Source organism: Symphalangus syndactylus, chromosome 5 (assembly GCF_028878055.3).
Source record: "Symphalangus syndactylus isolate Jambi chromosome 5, NHGRI_mSymSyn1-v2.1_pri, whole genome shotgun sequence".
NCBI lineage: Eukaryota > Metazoa > Chordata > Mammalia > Primates > Hylobatidae > Symphalangus > Symphalangus syndactylus.
Window position 1 is genome coordinate 145985422 of NC_072427.2, and position 16469 is coordinate 146001890.

A 16469-nucleotide genomic window follows, 5' to 3' on the forward strand; every position below is an offset into this window, starting at 1 on the left:
AAGGATGCGGACTCACAAAGAGTGAGGTTAAGAGTGGAAGTTCAACAGGCAAAAGAAAAAGAAAAGCTCTCTGCTGCAGAGAGGGGTCACAGGGAAATGGATTGCCAGTCCACGGCAAAATGCAGAGGGTTTTATAGATGAGCTGGTGAGGAAGTGGTGTCTGATTTACATAGGACATGAAAGACTAGTCAGCCCAAGCGTGCCATTTGCATAGGGCGTGAAAAACTGCTTAGACCACGTGTGCCGTTTGCATAGGGTGCGAAATTCTGGTCGCCCCCTACCTAATCTTGTATTATGCAGGCGGTTCTCTGCCTGAGCCGTGCCATGTTGCCCATTTCTCTGTTACTGCACACGTGGTGACAGAAAACGGAAGATGGGCCCTCCATGTTGGATATGCCTGGCCCTCAGGTAGCCCTTTTCTATTGGCACAGCTGCCAGCATTCCCCCGTGCAAGCTTCCAGCTTGCTTATCTACGTTTGCCGCTCGATTTTTCAGCCTGCTCTTTGTTAGAAAAAAAATTTGTTGGGCTGCTTTTTGTTAGAAGGGAAGCTCTGCCAAGGACTCTGTTCCCCTCACTATCTGCCTAAATAATTTCTTTCTACCTCTTGTATCAGTAGCAGTGGAGGTGAGGAGTAAAAATATGTCAAACTTGGCCACTGATTAGAAAAGGTGAGAGGAGGAGTCAAGGAGAGGAAAAAGTGCTGGATCACGCCCAGGTTTCAGGCTGGAACAGGGCAGATGGCAGAAGCATACAATGTTGAAAATAGAGGCAGAGAAGACCACTTGAGTGGAGAGGGATAACGGGGCATTCTAGGACAGGATGGGTTTGAGATTTCCTGACCATATCCAAGTGGAAAAGTCTTGGGAGCATGAGGATTCACCAGAGCTCAGGGCAGAAGATAGGGAATGTGGAGTCATCAGCTTGCAGGTGATGGCTGAATCCATTCTCCCACTTCAGCAGAGAAGCACCCAAGCAAAGTGCTGAGAATCCTGGAGAACACCAACATTCCCCAGTGAGCTGAAAGAGAATTTAGAGGAGGCGCAGAGGGGAAATTAAATGGAAAAGAGTGCTGTAGACAGCACCATAATCCAGGGCTTGATCTGGAGGCAGGCTGCTTGAATAGCCATCTCCTTTTCTGTAAATGAGAGTAAAATTATCTATCCACGCATGGAAAAAAAAATTCTCAACAAACTAGAAACAGGAAGGAACTTCATCAACATAATACAAAGCATCTGTGGAAACCTTACACTTAACACATTTAATGGTGCAAGGCTGCAATCTTTTGGCCTAAGATTGGGAATAAGACAAGAATGGCCATGTTCAGTAGGTCTATTCAGTTTTGTAATGAGGTTTTGGCCCAAGCAATTAGGCGATCTATATACAACAGAATCCAGACTAGAAAAGAAGTAAAACTGTCTTACTCACAAATGACATGACCTTGTATACAGAAAATTCTAAGGAATCCACTAAAAAAAACCCCTAGAACTAGTTCAGCAAGTTCACAAAATCGGCATAGAAAAATCAGTTGTATTTCTATATACTAGCAATGAACAGTCCAAAAATGAAATTAAGAAAATTATTCCATTCACAATAGCATCCAAAAGAATAAAATACTTAGAAATAAATTTAACAACAGGAACACTTGTACACTAAGAACTTCAAAACATTGTTGAAAGAAATTAAAGAAGACCTAAATAAATGAAAGACGTTACTTGTTATAGATCTGAAAACTAAATGCTATTAAGATATCAACATTCTCAAAATTGGTCTACAGGTTCAACCCAATTCCTACCAAAATCCCAGCTGCCTTTTCTGCAGAAATTGGCAAGTGAATCCTAAAATTCACATGGAAATGCAAAGGACACGGAATAAGCAAAACAATCCTGACAAAGAACAAGGTGGGAGGACTTACCGTCCAAATTTCAAAACTTACAAAGGAATCGAGATTATGGTACCAGCAAAAGGAAAGACGTATAGGTCAATGGAATGTAATTGAAAGCTCAGGCCAAGTAGTCTCACCTGTAATCCAATGGAATGTAATTGAAAGCTCAGGCCAAGTAGTCTCACCTGTAATCCAATGGAATGTAATTGAAAGCTCAGGCCAAGTAGTCTCACCTGTAATCCAATGGAATGTAATTGAAAGCTCAGGCCAAGTAGTCTCACCTGTAATCCAATGGAATGTAATTGAAAGCTCAGGCCAAGTAGTCTCACCTGTAATCCAATGGAATGTAATTGAAAGCTCAGGCCAAGTAGTCTCACCTGTAATCCAATGGAATGTAATTGAAAGCTCAGGCCAAGTAGTCTCACCTGTAATCTCAGCACTTTGGGAGCCCGAGACAAGAGGATCCCTTGAGGCCAGGAGCTTAAGCCTAGCCTAGGCAACACAGTGAGACCTGTGTCTACATACAAAACATTTTTTTGTATCGACGTACCAAAATCAATTTAAAAATTTTGCTTTTCATTAGCCAGGCATGGCAGTGCACACCTGTAATCCTAGCTACTCAGGAAGTTGAGATGGTAGGATCACCTGAGCCTAGGAATTTTAGCCTTCAGTGAGCTATGATTGGCTACCACACTCCAGGTCGGGCAACAGAGAGAGAGAGAGATCGTGTGAGTAAAGAAAAAAATAAGTAAATAAAAGGCCAAGGATGGTGGCTAACACCTGATATCCCAATACTTTGCGGGGCCAATGAGGGAGAATCCCTTGGAGCCAGGAGTTGAGATCAGCCTGGGCAACATAACAAGACCTTATCTCTACAAAAATAAAACTAAAAATCAGCTGGGCGTGGTGGCACACACCCATAGTCCCAGCTACTCGGGAGGCTGAGAGGGGAGGATGACTCGAGCTCAGGAGTTCAAAACCAGTCTGGGCAACAAAGTAAGACACGGCCTCCAAAAACTTAATTAATTAATTTAAAAAATGGAAAGCTCAGAAATAAACCCTTACATTTACAATCAATTGATTTGACAAAGGTACCAAGAAAAATCATTTGGAAAGAAATAGTCTTTTCTTTTTCTTTCTTTATTTTTTGTTTTTTAAGAGATGGGTATCTCACTATGTAGCCCAGGCTGGTCTCAAACTCCTGGACTCAAGTGATCCTCCTACCTCAGCTTCCGAAATACTGGGATTACAGGTGTGAGCCACTACACCCAGCCAGGAATAGTTGTTTCAACAAATGGTGGTGGGACAATTGGATATCCATGTGCAAAAACGTTGAGTCCCTAACTACCACCACACACAAAAATTAATTTAAAATGAGTCATATACCTAAATGTAAGGACTAAAACTACAAAACTCTTAGAAGAAAACGTAGAAGTAAATCTTTGTGATCTTGTGTTAGGCAATGATGCCTTAGATACAACACCAAAACCACAAGTGAGAAAAGGAAAAAATGGCAAATTGGACATCAGCCAAATTAAAAACCCTGGCACATCAAAAGACACAAGAAAGGTTTCTCCCAACCCACAGAATGGGAGAAAATATTTATAAATCATATCTCTAGTAAGTGACATATCCAGAACTCTTACAACTCAACATTAAAACATAATCCTCTTCCTGCTGGGTGCTTTCTGAGACCCCCTCCTCTCCCCACTTCCTGGGGATCCCACAGTCCCCTGAAGAGCCTTCTGCCCCAGCGTTTGACCCCACTGTTTGGCCCTGTATCTGTTTCCATGGCTGCCTTACCCTTTTAGACCACCAGCTCCTGCAGAGCGGAGCCCCATATCTCAGTCGGCTTTGCATTCCCAGTGCCTGGCACAGAGCCTGGCTCCCATGAGCCCTCAATGACCCTTGGAAATTCACTGGAATCCTAGACAGTGCAGAGGAGGCACCTGGGATGGGAGAATGATCTGCTGCCCTCTCCTGGCAATGTGAGGCATTGTCATAACCCCAGACACCTCCCTCCCGGCCTTACAAAAACAAGGGCAGGAAGGGGAAGCTGGAAAAGGAGCTGATGGAGAGTGGGGGAGATGGATGCTGTCTAAGGAGACAAACTGGATTGAGAGGTTGCTGAGACTCTGCCAGCTCCCACACTATTCCCATGTCCATGGGTGCAGGGGCCAGGTCAGTGCTTCCAAAGGAGGCTGCACCCTTAGCGGCTCTGGCTCCTCCAGCAAACCCTAAATGAGATCTTGCTTCTCAATATAACCTGTTGTCGTGTTGTTGTAACTATCACCGCAGCTTTTATTCACTTCATTGGGTAATCACTGAGTTTTTCCCCCATTGCTGTAGAACATGTGGTTTAGTCTTGTGTGTAAAAAGACTGAAGATAACCACTGGCTTTTCCTGATTTTAACTCAGCTTCTTACTGTTAGGAGGTTATTTCTGACATTCTGGGTTTCTCAGCTTTCTGTCAAAACCCAAATACTGTCATTCCTCAGTATCTGTTGGGGATTGGTTTCAGGATCCTCCCTTAAAGATACCAACAGCTCAGGTGCTCAAGCCCCTGATATAAAATGGTGCGGCATTTGCAGACAACCTATGCACACCCTGCATGCACTTTCAATAAGCTCTAGATTACTTGTGATACCTAATTAAATGTGAATACTGTGTCAATAGTTGTTTAGGGAATTATGATAAAAAGAAAAGCTTGTACATGTTCAGCACATATGCAATGTTTTTTGAATAGTTTTACCCCACATGGTTGAATCCATGGATTCAGAGCCTATAGATAGAAGACACACAGGTGGGGAGGGCTAGCTACTCTGGTTAGGATCCCCCAGACCCCACTCTGTCCACTGCTTCAACAGGCCAGGTGATGTCATGTGCCCCTTCTCGAAAGAAGTAGCATTATCTCAGCTCCTCTGGGGGCTGCAGGTCTAATTTTCTGCATCTTGACATCTGGAAAGTTTGCCCAACACCGAACACAGGACATGGATTAGGGGAAGGAGCTTGGGACTATAGATGGATATTTGTGAGTGATGTGTACAGAGAGAGCCACCTGCAGAGAAAGATGACCTGTTGTTCACCTTTGACTCCTCAATCTCTATTGCACAGGGCATTCAGTAAACATCAGATGTCTGTGGAACAAATGCATGGATTGTGCATAATAGAAGCAAAGGGGACTACCTTCTCATGGTGTAGAAAATCAGAGCTGCATGACACCTTTAGCCCTAAATTTAGAAATCCACCCCACTAGGCAAGAAATACCTTTTCCAGTTAACTAATGATCTCTCCACTCCTTTCCCTGCAGGGTTTACTGAACAATGATCAGGAGGGCACCATAAACTTTATTTTCATGTCAAACAGTACCTGTCCTCCAGTGGTTTATCATCTATTTGGTGAGACATGGTACAAATGAAGAAAGATTGCTCCCCATCCTCAGAAAGTCAGTAACCTCACCGGACGAGGCATCTGTCTCACGCTTGCTTCTCCAGAAGGACTAGAGAACCACAGGGGACCATGTGTAATGAAAGGTTGAATGCACAATCACTTAGCACTGAAAATACACAGCACAGAAAATAAGTGTTTGTAGTTAGATGGCACTATCAGGGCAGGCTTCCTGAAAGAAGCTGGCTTCGAACTGCCCTAGGCTGGGAAGAAGTTGAAAAGAGAACAGAAATTTCATTGGTCTGTGGTCTGGAGGCACCCTGGGTCCTCGGACCCTGAGTCTCAGCCAGAGATCCTGGTGGGGAGACAGGGGTGTGGAGCCATTGCCCACTCTGCCCATGTTCTCACTCTTCAGAGTGTGGCACCAGGGCAGAAGCAGCAAAGATGACCACTGCATACATTCCAGCTCCCAGACAGAGGCGCACCTGACTTCACCCTTCAACAAAATCCATGTCTTTTCAGGGTGCAGGATAATAGAGTGACGTGCGGGTGGACTGGAGTGAAGTGCTGCTCAGGCTGACGGCACCAGCTCAGAATGTCTTCAGCGAGGCCAGCATCAGTTTGGAGAAGATTAAGGGATGAGGCCATCCAATGAGCCAGAGGGTCCCTGAGAAATGAGATGGCCTTGCTTTCCTGGATTCCCTACCCTTCACTCACAGAAGCAGCTTGGTCCACGGAACTGGGCAGCACTGTTCTAGAATAATAATGAAGAGCACACACGGAATGCCTCCTGTCAGAACCCAGTGAGGGAGGCAGGCAAGTGCTGTCTCCCCAGCACCTGCTCCTGCCTGGGCCAGCAGCCCTGACCCTTCTGATAAACCCCCAAGCACTCCAACCACTACATGGCTTCTCACCATCTCCAGCCCAGACTCTCTGCTTCCAAAGCCTAGTGGATCCACCGGACGGACCTCACCTCCCGCTGTCCCAGCATACGCAGCTTTATCTGAGAGGTGCCTGCTCCCTGGGCGGCAGCGCCATGTTTACCTGGGGGCTTCCTTACACTGTTCCCACCACCTAAGATACCTGCTCCCTTCTACCCCGAACAATGGTAGGAACAAATCAACATGGACTTAGAGTCAGAAGAGCCAACTTCAAGTCCTCCACTGAAGAGAGAGTGCCTGCATATTCCCACAAATGAACATAAACTTAGGATCTTACAGTGACAGAGGTCCGATGTCCACAGCCAGTCTCCGAGGGCTGAAGTCGCAGTGTCATCAGGGCTGGCTCACTCTGGAGCTCCAGGGAGATGTTGCTCCCTTGCCTTTCCCAGCTCCCAGAGGCGGCGTGGGTTCCTTGGCTCATGGCCCCACAGCACACGGACCTCTGCTTCTACAGCCACATCTCCGTCTCTGACTTTGGCCGTTCTGCTTCCCTCTAATGAGGACTCCTGTGATTACATCAGACCCAGCCACATAATCCAGGAGAATTTCCCCATCTCAACATCCTTAGTTGAATCACATCTGCAAAGTCCCTTTTGCCAGGTAAGGTAAGAAACTCACAGTTTTTACAGATTAGGTTGTGAACATATTTGGGAGGCCATCATTCAGCCTAGCACAGTGAGATATATGTATCTTTAATCTTTGTTTATTTTTTAGTGACAGGGTCTCACCATGTTGCCCAGGCTGACCTCAGACACCTGGGCTCAAGTGATCATCCTGCTTTGGGCTTCCAAGTAGTTAAGACTACAGGCAGATGCAACTATGCCTAGCTTATATCTTATAAATCAATAGGAAAGCAGTTTTATTTTTTAAATGGGTAAAAGGCTTGACCAGGCACTTCACCAGAGAAGTATACAAAATGGCAAAAAAAAAAAAAAAAAAAGTGCCTGAAAAGATTCAGAACATCATTATTCACTAGGGAAATGCAACTTGAAACCACAATGGCATCCGCACTAGAATACGTGAAATCAAAAGACACATCCGCGTTGGCAAGGCTGCAGAGCGGGGGAACTCTCACATGGTGCTGACAGACATGCAAGATGGCACAGCTGCTGTAGAAAACAGTTTAGCAGTTCCTTATAAAGTCAAACATAGGACCCAGTGATCCTTCCCCTAAGGGTTTATCCAAGACAAATAAAAGCAAATTTCCACACAACAATCTGTACGAGAATGTTCCAGCAGCTTCCTTCTGCTCCCCACAAATTGAGAGCAGCCCAAGTGGCCTTCAGCTGATAAATGGATAAACAAACTGTGGTACATCCATACAGCAGAATGTATTCAGTAATGAAACAGGGCAACTCACCGATACACATCTAACATGGACACTTCTCAAGAGCTTTGCACTAAGTGAAAGGAGCCAGACACAAAAGATACCTACTGTAAAATTCTTTCACCTGAAATTCTAGAAAAGGCAAAATGACAGTGTGAGAAAGCAGGTCTGTGGATACTGAGGGCCAGGAGGGAGGCTGCTGGGGAGGAGCCCTAAAGGGCACATGGGAACTCTGAAGGATGCTGGAAATGGTCCGCGTCTTCATTGTGAGGACCACGTGGCTGCATGCATTTATCAGAACTCAATGAGCTGCACACCTAAAGCTGGCAAATTTTAACATATGTCAACCATACCTCAACAAAGCTGATATTAAAAATCAATTGAACTGTTGCACAACAATGTGAGTATTCTTAATGCCACTCTACTGTACAATTAAAAATGGTTAAAATGGTAAATTTTATGTTATATATATCATATCACAATTAAAATAAATAATCCCCCTAAATCAATTGCATTCCATATACTGGCAATAAACAATTGGAAAATACACTTTTGAAAGGAGCATTTACAATAGTACCAAAACCAAAAAATACCTGGGAATCAAACTAAGGCAGGCAAAAACTTTACACTGAAAAATGTGAAACACAAAACATTGCTGAGAAAAAAAATTAAAGAAATACCTAATTAATGGAGGATTATATCATGTTCGGGGATTGGAAGACTCAGTATTTTCAGATGCCAAATCTCTCTAATTTGATGTACAGATTCAGTGGAATGCCAATCAAAATCCCAGGATTTTTTTTTTTTTTTGGTATACATTGAAGATGATTCTGCAGTATACATGGAAAATCAAAGAATCAAGAACAGCCAAGGCAGCCCTGAAAAAGAACAAAACTGGAGGATTTAACTGCTAGACAGCAACACTTCTTTTAAAGCTACAATAACTAAGATGCTGAAGTACTGGCACAAGAATATATTCTAAGACCAATGGCGCAAACAAGAGTGCACAGACGTGAAAAATGCAGTAACACCTGATAGATGACACAGGAGACAGCACAGTTAAGTGGGGAGAGGGTGGTCTTTCAATAAATGGCCCTGGATTAACCACACATCCATATAGAAAAATAGAAACCGTGACTCTCCACCTCGGTCCTGATGTAAATAAATCTGAGATGGATCCTAGACCAAAACATGAGGGGTAAAAAAAGTCAATCTGTGTTAAGCATGGTATATTGAAGAAAAAAAAGGTGTAGAATTTTTTTTAAAAAATAAGATTATCTTTATAACAAAGGGATAGGCAAATATTTTTTATACAAGACATAAAAAATCACTAACTATAAAAATAACTAAATAAACAAAAATAATAAATAATATATTGACAAGGCTGTTAAAAATAAAATATAGTAAAAGTAGATTAATTGAACTTTATTAAAATAAAAAATATATGGTTCATCAAAAAATACCATTATGTGAGTGAAAAGACATGCCACAGAGCAGATTACTACAATAAGTATCTTTCAAAGCAAATCTTATCTAGAATATATCAAGAAATCCCACAGATTAGGCCAAGCGCAGTAGCTCACGCCTATAATCCCAGCACTTTGGGAGGCCAAGGCGGGCGGATCACGAGGTCAGGAGATTGAGACCATCCTGGCTAACGTGGTGAAACCCCATCTACTAAAAATACAAAAAATTAGCCGGGCGTGGTGGCGGGCACCTGTAGTCCCAGCTACTCAGGAGGCTTAGGCAGGAGAATGGTGTAAACCTGGGAGGCAGAGCTTGCAGTGAGCCAAGATTGGGCCACTGCACTCCAGCCTGGGCAACACAGCAAGACTCCATCTCAAAAAAAAAAAAAAAAAAGAAAAATCCCACAGATTAATAACAAATGACAGGCAATAAAAATCTTTTTAAATGGGTCAAATAAGTATTTCACAAAAGAGGCCATTCATACAGCCAATAAGTATATGAAAAACTGTTCAACTTCAATAACTATCAAGAAAATACAAATTAAGCTGAATATAGTGTGCATGCCTGTGGTCCCAGCTACTCCAGAGGCTAAGGAGGGACAATTCCTTAGGCCCAAGAGGTGGAGACTGCAGTGAGCTATGATCACACCACTGCACTCCAGCCTTAGCAACAGAGTAAGACCATGTCTCAACAACAACAACAACAACAACAAAAAAAAAAAGAAAAAAGAAAAGAAAACGCAGGTTATATAGCACTGCATTCCCCAGATGCACTAGAATGAAAAGAACTGACAATAACACATGTTGGCAAGAGTGTGGAGCTACTAGTGCTTTTGTCTGCACTTGGTGGGCATGTAACTTGAACCACAACTATAAGAAACTTTCAGTATCTACTAAAGCTACATGTAAGAAAAAACCATGACCTAGCAATTCAATTTCTTAGGTATCTACCAAACTGAAATGAGCATTTATATTCACCAAAAGTCATACAAAAATATTCAGAGAAGCTTCATTCATCATCATCAAAAAGTGGAAGGAATAGAATGTATACAGTGCAGGGTGCTCTGACCATGGAATATTACAAGACAGTGAAAGGCAGTGAGCTCCTCCTGTCTGCCACAAGAGGGATGAATTTCACAGACATTTGTGGAAAGAAGGAAGCCAGTCACAAAACAGTCCATACTGTACGATTCCTCTCATTCCCATTGATTTCAGAAACAGTGTTTGGCGGTTACTCAATTGTTGTGAAAAGAAAATCAGGACAGACACTGACACACCAATTTACTGTCAAGGGGTAGGGTAACCAATTGCTATTTGTAGTTGTCCTGTGTAGATAAAGGATTCAAAGGATGGAACAAAACACCTTTGGTGTTAGACGTAGGCAGGAGTAGGTGAAGCTTGATCTGGTTTTTCTCATCTCCCTTCCTTGGCCTGGTCAGCTTCATCATCAGCATTTTCCTCCTCCTCACTCCTCCCCCAGTATCCTTATTCTAATTTCTGTCGTTTTTTTCCCCTAGGAAATATACATTTTCTAGAGCCCAATCTGCCAGGAGAGATCTAAGAGATTACAATGGAAAAAACTTGAAATTCTGAGGACAGAGAAAAGAAAGAGGAAGAGTTAACTAATAACTAGTGAGACATCATCATGTAGACTGGTGCCACACGGAATCTGGGGCAACAGAACATGATCTGTCCAGATGGACATATAGGGAAAGCTGGTGCCGGGAAGCACCTTAAGCTACATGATTGCAATAAGTTTTGCTCACCAGTGATTGTGGGGGCTGAAATATATTTCTCTTTGTTTCCAGTGTTGCCCAAGTTTGAAGTTAAAGTCAATGCACCACAAACAGTAACTATTTCAGATGATGGATTCCAAGTGGATGCACGTGCTAAGTAAGCATTTATTCAGGAGATTTGCCTTCACAAGGAGATACAAAGCTCAGAGACAATAAGTGAGATTAACCAGGGAACTTTAATTAGTTATATGCTTGCATTAATATTATTAGAGAAGCAATGTATTCTCATTGTAGAATATTTGAAAAATATAAAAAGATTAGAAATTACCTAAAATTAATTCTACCAACTGCCATTAACATTGTGATTTATTGTTCTACCATAAAGAAATACATACACACATGTTCATTGCAGCACCATTCACAATAGCAAAGACATGGAATCAACCTAAATGCCCATCCCTGGCAGACCGGATTAAAAAGAAAAATGTGGTACGTATGCACCATGGACTACTCTGCAGTCACAAAAAAGAACTAGATCATGTCCTTTGCAGGGATGTGGATGGAGCTGGAGGCCATTATCCTTGGCAAACTTTACAAAGGAACGGAAAGCCAAATACCAAATGTTCACATTTATAAGTCAGAGCTAAATAATGAGAACACACGGAGACAATAAAGGGAACAACAGACATTGAGGCCCACTTGAGAGTAGAAGGTCGAAGGATAGAGAGGACCAGAAAAAATAACTATTGGGTAGTAAGTTTAGTGCCTGGAAGACAAAATAGTATGTACCACAAACCCATGTGACATGAGTTTACTTATCTAACAAACATGCACTTGTGCCCCTGAACCTAAAATAAAAATAAAAGAGAGAGACAGATACACATGCTCAAAACCAGGGTCTGAGAACAGGCTTCTGCCTGGAGCAGGAATGGATGACATGGTTCACCAATCCTGAAAAGGACATGGAAGTGATAGATATACCAGTAAATCCAGATATACTCATGGAAAACAGATGCAGAGGGAGAAGTTGTATTTAGCTTAAGGGAATGTATTTTGGAAATAAGGAAAATAGAATGCATGAGAAAAGTGGTTAATGGTCACTGATGTCTACTGGCCGTTGTGGAAAACGGTCAACAGTCTGGACTAAAAAAGAGATGAACAGACTTTTAGGGGAGGGTCACAGAGTCCAAACGTCAGTTATAAAATGGAATCTCAAAATTATATAGATAGATTTATTTTCCTCTAATTTTTAATGAATATTTTTCATGACTGCCATCATACTTTTCTGTTCATGATAACTAAGAAAACTTGTCCTACATTATGCCAATCTTTTCATAAATTCCAATTTTCTGCTGCATCAACATATCTTTATGTGACTACACAAAATTTAGTTATTCTTTTATTATATAACATACAGATGATTTCGTTTTGTTTTCCTAGTAATTAATAATTTTGTAGCATATGTCTTTGTGTATAACTATACAGTAAGTAGCTTTTGAATTGGGAATTGTTCACTTAAGAAAGATTTCCAGAAGAGGAATTACCAAGACAAAATATGCAACATTCTTTTAGTCTTCTGATTGCCATATTGCTCACCAAATATGTTGTGTCAACGTAGAATTCCAGCAGCTAGTATGGAAGTGCCTGTCTCACCGAATCTTCACCATCATTACATATTCTCATTAAAATAAGAAAACAAGCTATTGGAATGTCATTGTGAAGATAAGGCATCTTATCCATTTAATTTGAATTAATTGGAATCCTCTTAATGTTAAAAAATAAGTCCTATATGATTTGAGAAATTTTTTATTTTCTTCTTGGGGAATTATTTTCAATGCCTTTTACCCTTTTTTAGTGTGATTCTTTTTCTCAAATTTCTAATAATAATTTTTTAAGAGCTAATATTTTTGAATGTCAATTAGTGTGATAAGCTCTGCATATATGATCGCTACAGTGCTATTAGGTAGGAGCAATCATCACCTCTATAAGGAAAGATACTAAGACACCGATAATTGAAATAACTTATCAACAGTAATGGAGCTTGCTGATGAAAGAACTGGGATTTAGACCTAGGCTGTTCGGCTTCAGAGCTACTGTCCTAATCAATAACTCTCTTGCACTTTACATAAACAGTTAAAAATATTAATATTTGCCATATTTGTTAAACACTTTATTTAGTTGATTACATGAAAATTACTTGCCTTTGAGCATTTTCAGCAGACTATTAGGATACATTGGGTGAAGGGCTATCTAATGAACATGCAAGGGGAGTTCTTAAGGATGCTCCAGAGATTCTTGGAAACCAGTTTGTAGCCTTTTTTTTTTTTTTTTTGGTAGTATTTAACATCTTCTTTGGATTCTAGCAAAGTGATCCTAAACTTTTTCTCAGTTTTAGTGAAGAGCAGTTGAACTTGTGCCAGAATTTAATATATGTAATAGATGAGAGACTGTAGATTATCCATGTTAAAAATGATGGGATAATCAGAACAGCTTGGACAAATCCAGGATCCTAAACAGGCTTCACTAGAAAACCCTACACAAAGCCAGAACTTGCAGTGGCATTAACATCTCATTTATTTATCTGCACAATAGTATGCTAAAAAAAAACTACAACACATTGATTGGGAGAGCAAAACTGTTTCTCAAGCATGGCCTTTGAAAAAGACTTGCTAACCAAATGCTAACACGGAGCTGATGGTTCCTTAGCACTATGTCAGGTTATAATCCATGATACTGATTTCTTGAAACTTCTTTAATATATTCTGGGTAGACTTACATTAAAAAGCAAATTAGTATCAGTAATAATAATATCCTGCCAGGCTGCCAGGCAGCTAGACTGGAGCTATGCTTGCTACGAAGTTATTTTCGGACAGACTGTGAGCACACTGTGCCTAGAAGTTCACATCGATTGTATAATACTGTGTCTCAAATTGTATGATACTGTGTCTGTGCATTGCTTCTTTAGTACTTCCTGGGATTTAGCTTGGAATGGCTAGAGAAAATGAGCAAATTAGATTATTTTAGTAAACAAACTCAGAGATGAATTAGGCTTTTAAGAGAGAAAAATACCTACAGGTGAAGATATTTTAACAAATCGCTTTAGCGTCCATGGAAAGCTTTCAAATCACAAACAAAGGGAGAATATTTATCCTATCCCATGTAGAGATTTAAGCTACATGTCTCATGGGCATATATTAGGCTGCCAGTAATACCAGGATGTGAGTTTTATTGTATACATGAAAAACATTAAGAAGAAATAATAAGAAATGTTTAGGCATAACATTTGTGGCTGAATCTTAGTCTGGCTTCTATTTGATCGTCAGACGTGACAGATGATTTTAGTGATATGAGTTGAGACAGAATCTCAAATGTGTTACGAAATTTTTAGAACAAAAAGAGGAGTGGGAAGGAAAAAGCACAGACTGTGGAGTGAGGCAGATCTGAGTCTGAATTTTAGTTTCATCGATTACAATGTGGAAAAGTGAGTTGCTTGACCTTGAACATTTTACGGATTGAGAAATTGAGGTTTAGAGAGATTAATTTGCCCAAAGTCTCATAGCTAGCAAGTAAGAAGCTAGAGGTTTCAAACTGGGGACTTTCTGAAGTCAGAGCTCAAGCTTGTCACCACCACGCTCATGGGACAATGGTCAGGAGAAAGCCAAGTTTCCAGGAAACTGGAATGGCCACAGCGAAGAATGGCCCTCTTACATCCTGCTGATTAGATGACCAGCCTTGATGAGAGTTTGAGCATCACAGTGGAAGAGGGGCCAGAAGAGGAGGGCAGTTTCCTGTGTTGCTCCAGACTTGCCTCATGTCGCCCACATTTTTCTGGGGCTGACATATATTTTTCCAGTAGGTGTGGCCTGAGGGTGTTGGGGCTTTACTTTTGTGCTGGTGCAGGCAGTTTTCAGGCTCATATAAACACTCATCAGCTGTTTATTTATTCATCCAACAAGCATTTCTTAGACACCTCCTGTGTCAGTTCTTGAGCCAGTTAAGTATGGTCTCTGACCCAACAAATCTAGCTCAGGTTCAGAGATGCACAACCTAATTCCAGCAAAGCTTTCTGTAGATTATCTGGGGCAGCTCTTACTACCCTTGATCTTTCCCACTTCTCAGCTATTCCTGTACCAACTGAAAGCTCTCCCATGGAGGAATGGCGAAGAGATGGAAAAATGAGGCTGTGAACTGGGCTGAAGTTTTTGGGAAGGATGTGGAAGCCAGAGACTAACAAGAAGTTTTGATAGTGGGTGTGATGTCCCCCCCTCCCCCCTGCTGTTCCATTTCCTTGGGCACTTAGGCTGGTGTCATGATCTAAGGGCTAACTGCTCGTGTAAAAATCCATCCCAGCATCCTCAGCTCAAATAACTGCCACTTGCCACATGCCTACCCCAACGGAATTAACGGAAGCTGCTGATAGCCCTGCTGACCTCATTGGATGGAACCGTGTCCTCAGCAGACAGGAGCTCCTTCCTCTTCTGAGTGAGACTCCCTCCTATCTTGGGGTAGGAAGTCCTCTCAGGAGAAGTCCAAGCTTCAGACAGAGAAGGAGCAGGTACCATTCATTTACTCCCCTCAGTGTTGACCCAAAAGGCAGAGGCTGAGACACAAAGTACAATTTAAAGAGTTTGCTTGAGCCAAAGTGAGGACAGCTGCCTGGAAGACTCAGACCCAAGTACCCTTGGCTGTGAGCTTCCTAGAGCCTTTGTTCCAAGCAGGTTTTTAAAGACAAAAGGCGGACAGAGAGAGTGGGCTGGTACAAAGTTGTTTATCAGGAACTCTCTTTGGCTTACAGAAATAAAATTGATGAGCAATTGGCTATCCATTGTTAAGCTATACAGTATGGGCTATAGTTCTGATAAGACACTATGCTAATTATCCCAAATTAAAATTAATTGATAGCTACTTGTGGCAATAGCAAGCAGTTTTAAGAGATGAATACACAGCTCAAAGCAGGGAGTAAGGTGTGATTGCTCTCATTTTAACATGGCTCCAGGACTCACAGTTTAAAAGGACTCACCTTCTTTGGATGACAGTTCTTTACTTTTTACATCAGGAACCCCCTTTTCTGCTTTCTTGGAAGGTCAGGATGGGTCCCATGAAGAGCTGCTGGCAGGGACAGACAGAAGCCAAGGAGAGGCCATGCAAAGAAGCTGAAGTGCTTGGGAGGGGGCAACAGTCCCCTGCCTGCAACCAACATTAAAAAGCACTGTCGCTTCAGGCTGAAAGTGGTAGAACCAGTTTGTTAAGTCACACCAAAGTATGTGTTAGACAGACCTGGCTAGTCCTTATGCCCAGAGATCTGTGGCGTAACTGTAAGCAGATGGAAAAGACATGGAAAGCATTAATCATTGCACAAGTTTAATGTGTGCAACCAATTGTAGTATTCAAAGAATTGGAGTGGTAGATATTTAAGAAATGTACTTTGTTTGTAACTTTATAGGGTTTGATTATTATTCCTTTAAAGCCTTAAATTTTTTGGTTTTTAAAATTATTAAAGTTAAAAAATCCACTTATATTAAAACTCTTTTTCTATTATTCAGAGAGTGCATAATATTCTAGCTGTATATTAGTTTAGAAAATATAATGTCAGGCTGGGCATGGTGGCTCATGCCTTTAATCTCAGCACTTTGGGAGGACGAGGCAGGCAGATCACTTGAGCCCAGGAGTTTAAGTCCAGCCTGGGCAACATAGTGAGACCCCCATTTCAACAAAAATAAAATAAAAAT

General features: G+C 41.6%; 1 long non-coding RNA gene across 1 annotated transcript; it reads right to left on the reverse strand.

Moving 5' to 3' along the window:
* Nucleotides 1-4590: 4590 nt before the first annotated feature.
* LOC129483390 (uncharacterized) lies at nucleotides 4591-6634 on the reverse strand. Its single transcript, XR_010121246.1, has 4 exons — nucleotides 6489-6634; nucleotides 5756-6024; nucleotides 5253-5439; nucleotides 4591-4941 (listed from the first exon to the last, which is right to left on the reverse strand). It is a non-coding gene; the product is annotated as an uncharacterized lncRNA (long non-coding RNA).
* Nucleotides 6635-16469: the final 9835 nt, after the last annotated feature.